Below are 12,197 nucleotides of genomic sequence, written 5' to 3' on the forward strand. Positions count from 1 at the left end.
ATGGGGGACTCCTGTCCAGGAGAACTGCTATAACATTCTCCTGGTGCTATTTTTAAAGGGTTTAAGGGCAAAGTCCATGCAGTTAGTCACATAAGAATTGCAGGAGGCGGGGCTTCAGTTGGCAGCAATGTCTCCTTCCCAGATTCTTGCCATATACTCTGCTTTTTCCTGCACTACACAGTATCTTGTGACCAGTTTTGATTCAGACAGCCACAGATCTGTTATCAAATTTCAAATAAGAAAAAAAAAAAAGATTTTATCTTTATGTCATTGTGTAAATCTAGTTTCTCTGTTATATTATTTCTGCTTTTAATAGTTCTTGTAGTGTAAATCGGTTGCCAAAAAACTGTTTGTTTTTATTTGTATGAAGAGATAAATATTTTTCATTTTGATATTTAAAAGATATTTTAATAGGTATCATTTTTAAAATTTAATATGAATTTATATACAAATGTATCAGTTCTAAGATACACTTATTGTCTTCTGGCTTCTGTGGGTTTTTTAAATTGAATTTATTGGGGCATCATTGATTATCATTCTTACACCGGTTTCCTGTGCCCCGTTCTATAACATATCTCTGTATGCCTTATTGTGTGTTCCCCCCTCCAAGTCAAATCTCTATCTGACACCTTTTATTCCTCTATTGCCTTCTCAATCCACTCTCCTCTGACAATCAACACACCGTTGTCCATGTCCATGAGTTTTTCCTTTTTTTAATTCTTTTTTGCTCAGTCTTCCCAATCCCCTCACCCAACTGCTCTTCCCTCCCTGACAGCTGTCAGCCTTCTCTGTGAGTCTGTCTCTATTTTGCTTGTTAGTTCATTTTATTAAATTCCACATATGAGTGAAATCATATGGTGCTTGTCTTTCTCTGACTGGCTTATTTCACTTAGCTTAATGCTCTCCAAGTCTATGAATGGTGTTGCAAAAAAGTAAATCAATTCATTTTTTTTTAATGTAACATTGATGTTACTGGTTCAGACCTAAATAACTCCAAGGAAGGAATTCACATTTCATTGTTACTCATTTTTTTTTCCTGTTTAGAGATTTTAATGCTTAGCTGTATATCTAGTGTTGCAAAATGAAATGCTGTTGAGTTACATTGTTTAACTAAGTCATTTATCACATCTCTGGTTGGCATTTTGCACAGCTGTTACTTTAAAACTGATATTTCACAAAAATCTCTTAAAAAATAGATGTCTCTCCATTATACAGTTTGTAAAGGTTAATTGCACAGTGTTTCATTTTTAAGATGATTCTTGAATTGATAACAAAGTTACTCCCTTTCTATTGAGATGCCAACCATAATACATGGTTCATTTAAAAAATGACCCATGGTCACTTTTGGTCTTAACACCATCCATTGGTATCTGAAATAAAAACCTATGCTTGATTCCTTCACCTAGAAAATTTATTGTTTTTGACTTTTCTGTGTAACATTCAAGTATGACAATCCACCTATTATCACAACACATAAAATGATTTATTTTTATATAAAAATTAAGTCAATCCCTTGTTGAAGTTTACATATGCATGCTTTTGAATGTCTACCTTTGACCAATCACAAAAGGTGACCCAGGGTAGAGTACATAGTGCTATTCATTTTCTATAATGCAAAAATATGCATGCCAGCTAATTGGTTTATTTCACTTAGCATAATGTTTTCCAGGGCAATTCTTGCTGTCATAAAAGATAAAATTTCTTTCTTTTTATGGCTTTGTCATAGCCCATTGTATAAATGTACCACAACTTTATTATCTACTCATCCACTGATGGACACTTGGGCTGTTTCCAGATCTTGGCTAATGTAAATAATGTTGCAATAAATATAGGAGTGCATACATTCTTTCAAGTTAGTGTTTCAGGATTCTTAGAATATATTTTCAGAAGTAAGATTGCAAGGTCAAAAGACGGTTTCATTTTTAATTTTTTGAGATAGCTTCATACTGCTTTCCACAGTGGGTGTACAAATCTGCATTCATATCAACAAGGCACAAGGGTTCCCTTTTCTTCACAGGCTTGCCAACACTTGTTTGTCGATTTACTGATGATAACCATTCTGTCAGGTGTGAGGTGTTATCTCATTGTGGTTTTTTTTTTTTTTCATTGTGGTTTTAACTTGCGATTTTCTTAGAATTAGTCACGTTGAGCATCTTTTCATATGGTTATTGGCCATCTGTGTGTTCTCTTTAGAAAAGTGTCTATTTAGGCCCTTTGACCATTTTTTAAATGGATTGTTTGCTTTTTTGCTCTTGAGTTTTATAAGTTCTTTATAAATTTTGGATATTAATTTCTTTTTTTTTTTTTAATAAATTTTTATTAATGGTAATGGGATGACATTAATAAATCAGGGTACATATATTCAAAGAAAACATGTCTAGGTTATTTTGTCATCAAATTATGTTGCAAACCCCTCGGATATTAATTTCTTATTGATGTATTGGTGAATGTATTCTCACATTTAGTAGTTTGTCTTTTCATTCTGTTAATAGTTTTCTTTGCTGTGCAAAATCTTTTTAGTTTGATGTAGCACCATTTCTTAATTTAGTCTTTTGTTTATCTTGCCAGAAGAGTTATATTAGAAACAATATACTCAAAAAGCAATAAAGACTTAAATATTAGACTCAAAACCGTAAATATCCTAGAAGTAAACTTAGGCAGCAAACTCTTGGACATTTCATGTGGCTTATGTATTTTTTTAAATAAAGTGTAAATTATTTTTTTCTTTCTTTCGATTTTCTCCCTGTTATTGGTGTTCTCGGAGCTTGTTAGATAAGTCTTTGTCCCTGTTGCCTGCAATTTATTTTGTTGAATTATCAGACATTTTTTAATTTTTCCAAGCAGTGATTCTGTCCTATTTTTTTCTGATATATATATTTATTTATTTATTATTAATTTTACTGCAGTGACATTGATAAATCAGAGTACATATGTTCTGAGAAAACATCTCCAGATTATTTTGACATTTGATTATGTTGCATACCCCTCACTCAAAGTGAAATTGCCTTCCGTCACCTTCTATCTGGTTTTCTTTGTGCCTCTCCCCTCTCCCCTCTCTCCTTTCTCATCCTCCCACCCCCCCATTACCATCACTTTCTTGTCCTATTTTCTTTCTCTTCTTTTTTTTTGAAATTTCAGCTGCATACATGTTCAACATTTTGATGTTATCCCACCTCTTTCAGATAATCTATTCATTTTTTTTTACTACTTTTTTTCTTTTTGTTTTAAGTTTGGGTATTGAATATTTCTAGCTCACTGATTCTTATCTCAGTTGAGTTACTGATGAGCTAGCCAATGACATTCCTCATTATTATTCTAGTATTTTTATTTCTGACATTTCCATTTGGTTCTTTCTTATCATTTTAATCCCTCTGTTGAAATTATTTTTTTTCATCTCATGTTCACTATTTTTATTACAGCATTCATCATATTAAAATAATTATTTTTATTTATCTTTCAAAAAGAAACTCTAATGCATGTGTCATATCTAAATTTAATACTTCTGATTGCTTTTTGTTTGTTTGTTTTGTCAGTCTAGTGCTTTTTTTTTATCTTTTCTTATGTATTTCAATGTATTGGTGAAATATGAATATTTTATGTAGAATAGTAAAGACTGAGATAAGTAAGTTTACTTTGGAAATGGGTCACATTTTTCTCTTGCTAAGTGTTTATTTTGGGAGAAGCTGATTTGACAGAGTTTTTCTCTATGTCTGTTTCATACAAGATTTTAAGTTGCTTTTACAATGCTCTTGCACTGTTGTTATGCTTGCTAGCTTTATAATGGGGATATGGGCAAGAAGTAACACCATTCTTTATTTTATGGATAGAGACTCAGCATTAGATAGAAACTGTGACCCTGGGTCTCATGGGTGTGGCTTTTTCAGTGATCCTCTCATTATGAGCTGTAGTTTTACACCTAAAATTAGTTCTACCTTTACTTAGAAATAGAAGTTTATTTCTGTTCCAATCAGTCAGTTGCAATGGGTTTGCAGCAAAGAATATTTTTGTTTTCATAGCCACTGTAGATGAATGCTTTTATTTATATAACATTAGGGTATAAGAGTCACTGATGAAGTTTTATATCCACTGTACCTGTTTTCCTAGCCCATACTTGCACTATGATGGTGTTATTCAGAATGCTTACCCTGTGGATTAAGTATAAAAAAGAATTGGGGAGCTGACATAATTCTTTTTTATCTGAGTATCCACATAATCTGCACTCTCTTGCCAGTTTACACTCTAATTATTTGTAGTTGTTTAATTGAATTCTTATTACTTTTGTCCAGCTATATGTTCCCCAGGTCCATGCTATCTTCTGTAGAAATCTATATATCTTTAGATAATGAGCTAATTAGTTTCCCTGTCACTTCCGCCATTTTCAGTTTTAAAACCCTAGCTGTATTTCTTTAAACATTGAAGATATATTTTCTGATTTTTGAAAATAAGAAATTGAACAAAAATTCTTCATAACTTTGGATGTCAGAGTAGACTCATTACACTCATTCATATATATTTTCCTTAACTCCTTCCTTCTAAAGCAGGAGTCGGGAACCTCTTTGTCTGAGAAAGCCATGAATACACATATTTTAAAATGTAATTCCATGAGAGCCATACAACAACACGTGTACATTACGTGTTATCCAATAAAAATTTGGTGTTGTCCCAGAGGACAGCTGTGATTGGCTCCAGCCACCCGCAACCATGAACATGAGGGGTAGGAAATAAATGGATTGTAATACATGAGAATGTTTTATATTTTTAATGTTATATATTTTTTATTAAAGATTTGTCTGCAAGCCAGATGCAGCCATCAAAAAAGCCACATGTATACACAAAGACACATATACATATCACATAAGAAAGATTGAAAGAAATCAGTAGTTGTGGTTGGCTCTAGGCATATTTAGATTTTGAAAAAATGGTCTGACATGTGGTGACACAGTGGAAAAAGTTATGACCTGAAACACTGAGGTTGCCAGTTCAAAACCCTGGGCTTGCCTGGTCAAGGCACATATGGCAGTTATGGTTCCTGCTCCTCCCCTCCTTCTCTCTCTCTCTCTCTCTCTCTCTCTCTCTCTCTCCCCCTCACTAAAATGAATAAGTCTTAAAAACATTTTTTAAATAAAAAAACGTATTAGAAGAAATGCTACTTCTATCATAAAGTATGTCTCTAGGAAAGACAAGAACAGATGGCACTAATTGTACTGTTCCCCAAATTGATAATCTATACATTGCTTGGCAACCTAGGTGTGATCAGGGAAGTGCTGCTTTCCAATAGGAATGATTTAGGTAGTTGTGTCAGGTCAAGAGCTATTTGAGAAGCATAATCATATTGCTTAAGGTATGTCAAAATGCATTATGTGGTGGTGGATCTATTTTAGGTAGAAATAAGTATTGAGTGAGGCTCTGAAGTAGCAGAGTACAGACCTTAGAGCAGGGGTCGGGAACTTGTGGCTCGTGAGCCAGACGTGGCTCTTCTGATGGCTGCATCTGGCTCACAGACAAATCTTTAATAAAAATAATAATAACGTTAAAATATAAAACATTCTCATGTATTATAATCCATTTATTTCCTACCCCTCATGTTCATGGTTGCAGGTGGCTGGAGCCAATCACAGCTGTCCTCTGGGACAACACCAAATTTTTATTGGATAACGTGTAACATACACATGTTGTTGTATGGCTCTCACAGAAATACATTTTAAAATATTTGGCGTTCATGGCTCTCTCAGCCAAAAATGTTCCCAACTTCTGCCTTAGAAGGAAGGAGTTAAGGAAAATGGCAGTAGCAAGAGCTGAAAACCGAATACCAGTTTAATTGTCTGAGTTTTACCACATGAACTTCGCCCCAGACCAGCGCTGCTCATAGTTCTGGGTCTTGAGTGAGAACAGTACGGAATTAAGAAAACAGACTCATTAAGAAAAAAGGATGGGATCAGGAGGCCTCTTCAATGCTGATGGCAATATCCGAGTGCCCCATAACCCCAGTTTCCTTTATTATATAGCCATATGCAAAACAAGGAAGTCCTTCATACAAAGTTATACATCTGAGGCAAAAACAGAAACTCTCCAAAGGCATAAACAGGAATCCCCCCACCATGCATAAGCGAAATCAACCAACATCTGAACAAACAAAGAGTGAGAGGAAGGGCATGTAAATTGCTTCCAGCAACTTAAGCAAGTGAAGTGGGTGTAAATACTCAGCACCATAGCCAATATGGTGGTGGTAGTGGGGAGAACTTAGCTTTTTGCTAAGCCTCGAATCTACAAAGGCTTTTTGACACTTGCAGTCTACTACAGAACTTAATGGGCATCTAGACTTCAAAACCAGAATTAAGGTAAATATTTTATATATGGTTATAAAGACTAAGAAAATGTAAGCAGGATTAAGTGCAGATCATGCTGTTCAGTGGGTACACAGGGACTCTACATAGGTTGAGAAGAGCAGTCAAATGTCAGGTGTTTCTTGTTGATAATTTGGTGTATATTCACTTTAAGGAAAACACACTATTTACCATAGTTACCACAAAGAAGCTTAGATTTTAAAAGAACATTAAAAACACACCAATGCATAGGAGTATTTGAAATGATAGTTCATTTGCTTCCTCTTTAAGTCTTTTATTTACAATTCAATTTATTTCTTTCTGGATTATTTCACAAAGCTATTGGGAAAACATTGTCTCAAGTTTTCTCTTCCACTCATGAGTGTAGAATCTCAACGAGATACTCTGAACTTATCTCCAAGTTAGATACCAGGTAATTTTTCACTCTGTTCTTTTCATTATTTTGTTTCTTGTTCCATATTCTCTTTTCTGAATGTTTTATCTTCTTCTGTAAGAGTATAATGCTGGAGCAAAAGACTGAGTAACCGCTTTCTTTTTCCTGAATAGGAATGCTTAACTTAAAGAAGAATGGGAATAAAATGAAGTACCCAAGACAGACATGCTGGCGCAAGCTACAATTTAAGTCCACTCCCAAATTTAACTTTGTACACAATGACCCATTTGATGACATAAATGTCCGGACCAAACTGGGTGTACTGACGATTATAATTCTACAAAGAATATTAATATACAACACATGAGTTTAAAATCCAGGGGTTAGAAAAGTAGATTTACAGTTGGAATAATAAGAAATAATAGAGCCTGATCAGGTGGTGGCACAGTGAATAGAGCATCAGACTGGGATATGGAGAACCCAGCTTTGAAAGCCTGATGTCACCTGCTTAAGGATGTGCTCATCTTGTTTGAGCAAGGCTCACCAGCTTGAGCCCAAGGTTGCTGGCTCGAGCAAGGTGTCACTTGTTCAGCTGTAGCCGCCCAGTCAAAGAACATATGAGAAAGCAATCAATGAGAAACTAAGGTGCCGCAACAAAGAACTGATGCTTCTCATCTCTCTCTCTTCCTGTCTGTTTCTATCTGTCTGTCCCTCTCTGTGTCACAAAAAAATAATAATACAATAATAAATAATAATACAGAAATAGACTGTTTTGTGAACTTAAAACTGTAAGCCTACTTTTGCCAGCACTTATATAATGCATCTTTAATTCAGTTTGTTTCTTAGTTCAATTAAAAACTATATATTTTGCTTCAAACACAGTTATATAATTTTATATGACTTATAAATAATGTCAAATATGCACATTAAGTGAACTTCTACCATAAGTTGATCATTAAATGTGTAGAGTTTATTTTGGTTTAAAATGAAAAGTTTTCTAGAATACCTGTGTACTACAACTATCAGGAAATAAAGAAAATGGAATGATATGTCTGTAAACTATCTTGAGGTTCATGAGAGCATGAAATTTAGCCTTGCCTTGTCCTCCTTTTAGAATGAATTTCTTTTACAAATTTGAAATCTACTTGCCATTCAGAGATAATGCTAATTATTACCAGGTAGGAAGAATGATTGTCTGAAATCCATTTAAATGTATTTAATAACAGTATCAGCCTGACCAGGCAGTGGCGCAGTGGATAGAGCATCCGACTGGGATGCAGAGGACCCAGGTTCGAGACCCTGAGGTCGCCAGCTTGAGCGCGGGCTCATCTGGTTTGAGCAAAAAGCTCACCAGCTTGAACCCAAGGTCACTGGCTCTAGCAAGGGGCTACTCAGTCTGCTGAAGACTCGCGGTCAAGGCACATATGAGAAAGCAATCAATGAACAACTAAGGTGTTGCAACGTGCAATGAAAAACTAATGATTGATGCTTCTCATCTCTCTCCGTTCCTGTCTGTCTGTCCCTGTCTATCCCTCTCTCTGACTCACTCTCTGTCTCTGTAAAAAAAATAAAATAAAATAACAGTATCAGAACAGAAATTATATCATACTGAATTTATAAATTAAATAGTACTTTGTATGTAAAACATTATATATATAGATATATAGATACATATATATGATCAGCTGCTTTTTTTAAACCTGCTCTCTAGCCTGACCTGTGGTGGCGCAGTGGATAAAGCGTCAACCTGGAAATGCTGAGGTCGCCGGTTCAAAACCCTGGGCTTACCTGGTCAAGGCACATATGGGAGTTGATGCTTCCAGCTCCTCCCCCTTCTCTCTCTCTGTCTCTCTCTCTGTCTCCTCTCTAAAAATGAATAAAAAAAAAAAAAAAGAAAAAAAAAAAAAAAAAAACCTGCTCTCTAAATGTTGTTTTCTACCTTGCTTTAGATATTTATAGATACTTTTGAAATAAGGTTAACATTTCTCTAATATTCATGTTTCTTTCTTTTTACAATTTGGTAAATTGCTATTAATTATAAAATATTTACTGATAAATAAATCAATAAGTAGCATAAAAATGTTTAAAAGAATGACTTTATAGTCAAGATATATCTAAATTGGTATTTCATCATCACATTACACAACACTACCTGAGAAATCAGAGCTACTATCTGTCATCAGCAGTAAAATCTGTTGATGGAACTGCCTCTATTTCAGAGTTGGCCTGAGGGCTAAATAAGATTCCATTATTTTTAGAACCTTTTTTTATTCTCATCACCATCTTTTAGAAACACAGAACTTAGAATTGATTATAATACTGAGTCATGGTTGATTAATGAAAATCTCATCAAACACACATGTTTTTGCAGTAAGTCCTAGATTAATGGGTCTTGGAATATGCTAGTTATTTTAACAAAGTGAGCATAATATACATATTTTATCCATCCAACAACAGCTATCTAACATTGCTGATTTGTTCATCTTACCGTAAATTAAACTTCAAAACTGAGTGAAATGCATGCTTCAAATGTTGCAGATATTAACTGATGCCCAGTTATTCATTTTAGGACCCTGGATTATGTTGAGAATAAGGAATAAAGCTCTTATTCAAGATACCATGATGCTCAAGGTCATATTTTTTTAATTAATTAATTAATTTTTTAAAAATTTTTTTTTTTTACAGAGACACAGAGTAAGTCAGAGAGAGGGATAGACAGGGACAGACAGACAGGAACAGAGAGAGTTGAGAAGCATCAATCATTAGTTTTTCATTGCGTGTTGCAACACCTTAGTTGTTCATTGATTGCTTTCTCATATGTGCCTTGACTGCAGGCCTTCAGCAGACTGAGTAACCCCTTGCTGGAGCCAGCGACCTTGGGTTCAAGTTGGTGGGCTTTTGCTCAAACCAGATGAACTCAAGCTGGCGACCTCGGGGTCTCGAACCTGGGTCCTCTGCATCCCAGTTCGGTGCTCTATCCACTGCGCCACCGCCTGGTCAGGCTCAAGGTCATATTTGAAGGTAAATATCGTACGGGTGGCCTAAATCATTTTGCCTGAAGAGCATGAGAAAATGGCTTAAAGCCTGGCAAGATGTGAATTCTTCTTCTAAAACTCAGATCCCCTCTGTGAAAATCACGTTAAACTTTTAGAAACTTTTTAGAAAATAAAGACATTTGGGTTTGCTTCATTATCAGTTATTGTTCCAAGAAACAACTGGAAAACTGTGGATGTGCTGCTCCAAAAATGCCTTCAATGCAACAATCAGGACACTCAAGTGCGGGTTAGAACTTAGAATCAATGCATTCATTTTCATTGTGTTGCTAACATTGGCAGGTTATAGCAGACTTAATTTCTCTGAGTTGGCACATACTATACAAAAATTTCTAACAATATATTGGAGATGTAGAAAGGAAATTTCAGTCTTAAGATTTCTATGTATCAATACATTCCATTACTTTCTACCTTAACCCCTTGCTTGTTTTTTTTCCTAGCAATTATTACAATTGGTAAATTATTTTTAGTTTATTATGAAGTTGTAATTTAATACTTTATTTTCACTTGCCTCCAAAAACAATTCACTATTCAGAGGCTGTATATCTAAGCTTCATATTTATATCCCCAATCATCAGTATAGTAGCAAACAACAGTAAAGTTTATATAATATCTAGTGACTAAATGAACAAATCAACAAGTGAATAAAAAGGACAGAGGTGATTGTTGTAATTAATGTGAAAGTCTCTATGCAAAGGGAATACATAAGGGACAACCTGGCCTGACTAGTGGTGGGCAGTGCATAAAGCACCGACCTGGAATGCTGAGGTCACGGGTTCGAAACTCTGGGCTTGCCTGGTCAAGGCACATACGGGAGTTCATGCTTCCTGCTCCTCCCCCTCATTTTCTCACTTGCTTTCTCTCCCTCTCTCTCCCCTATATAAAATGAATAGATGATAAAATAAAATAACATTTTTTTTATTTTTTTTATTTTTATTTTTATTTTTTTTTTGTATTTTTCTGAAGCTGGAAATGGGGAGAGACAGTCAGACAGACTCCCGCATGCGCCCGACCGGGATCCACCCGGCACGCCCACCAGGGGCGTCGCTCTGCCGTGACCAGAGCCACTCTAGCGCCTGGGGCAGAGGCCAAGGAGCCATCCCCAGCGCCCGGGCCATCTTTGCTCCAATGGAGCCTTGGCTGCTGGAGGGGAAGAGAGAGACAGAGAGGGAGGAGGGGGTGGGGGTGGAGAAGAAAATGGGAGCTTCTCCTATGTGCCCTGGCCAGGAATCGAACCCAGGTCCTCCGCACGCCAGGCCGACGCTCTACCACTGAGCCAACCAGCCAGGACAAAATAACATTTTTTAAAAAAAGAGAGAGACAACCTGGTAAAGAGTCCAAGAGGGGGGGGGAACAAAACACCAAAAAAATTAAAAATAACATTGATAATAGGCAAAGTAGAAATACAACTATATCAATTGTCAGCAGTTGACTTTATTTACAGGAAATTGCAAAACTATGATTTTTGAAATAAAAATAAAGTAGAGAAACCAACTATTATTAAGCTTAACTATTGAAAATAATACCAAGAATGATTTCAGGTACAGAATCAGAAACAAGTTCTTGGTCCTTTATAACAACAGTCCCATTATGTGTAAGTGATAAAATACTTAATTGCTAATTTCCATTTTGGTTTACTGTTGCTTTTATCAACTACTCTTATACCTGGAAACACAGCTTTCTCCAATCCAGCTGAGCTTCTGATAGGTAGGTACACAGATAAGTGTGTAGTAAATATAAATATTTATTGTCTAAATGATAATGTATGAATTAAACAATAATATATTAAATGTGATTATGAAGAAAATAATATATAAGAGTAAAATTATATAGTAAAGGAAAATATTTAATTTAGCAAACCAAATTATTTAGGACAATAAAAGTAATATTATTCAAATTAAAATACCTAGGAGCTACTAATAAACATTCTGAACAACTACGTCAGGTTGGAGGGATTCCTGAGGATCTCATTTGGACAACAGACTGTAGGCTGTTGATTTTCATCTTGTGCCATATTTTGAGCCTGCCAGATATTGTATTATGTAGAGAAGCTGGTTAGTTCCTCAGGGCCTATAGTTTTTATTAGATTTTAAAACAGATTAGAGATATACATTTTTAAAGAACCATGATAGATATTAATAAAATATTTTTCAAATTAAAGTGTTAATTATATATAGGTATTTATTTGCTTTGTAAATAAAATATATCAGTTATTCTTTTCATTTTCATGTATGTGTTTTCCCACCTTGAAAACATGTGTTTATTGGTGATGCTCATCTGCTTATCCTTCTGTGATGCTTTTTCTGGCCACGGAGAATACATTTATATTAAACACTACCACTTTTCACCTCACAGCACTTCCATCACAGTACGAACAGATTGTACAGTAAATTGCCTATTTTGAAGTCAGTCTCTATGTAACCTAGG

The sequence above is a fragment of the Saccopteryx bilineata genome, chromosome 8 (assembly GCF_036850765.1).
Source record: "Saccopteryx bilineata isolate mSacBil1 chromosome 8, mSacBil1_pri_phased_curated, whole genome shotgun sequence".
Lineage (NCBI taxonomy): Eukaryota > Metazoa > Chordata > Mammalia > Chiroptera > Emballonuridae > Saccopteryx > Saccopteryx bilineata.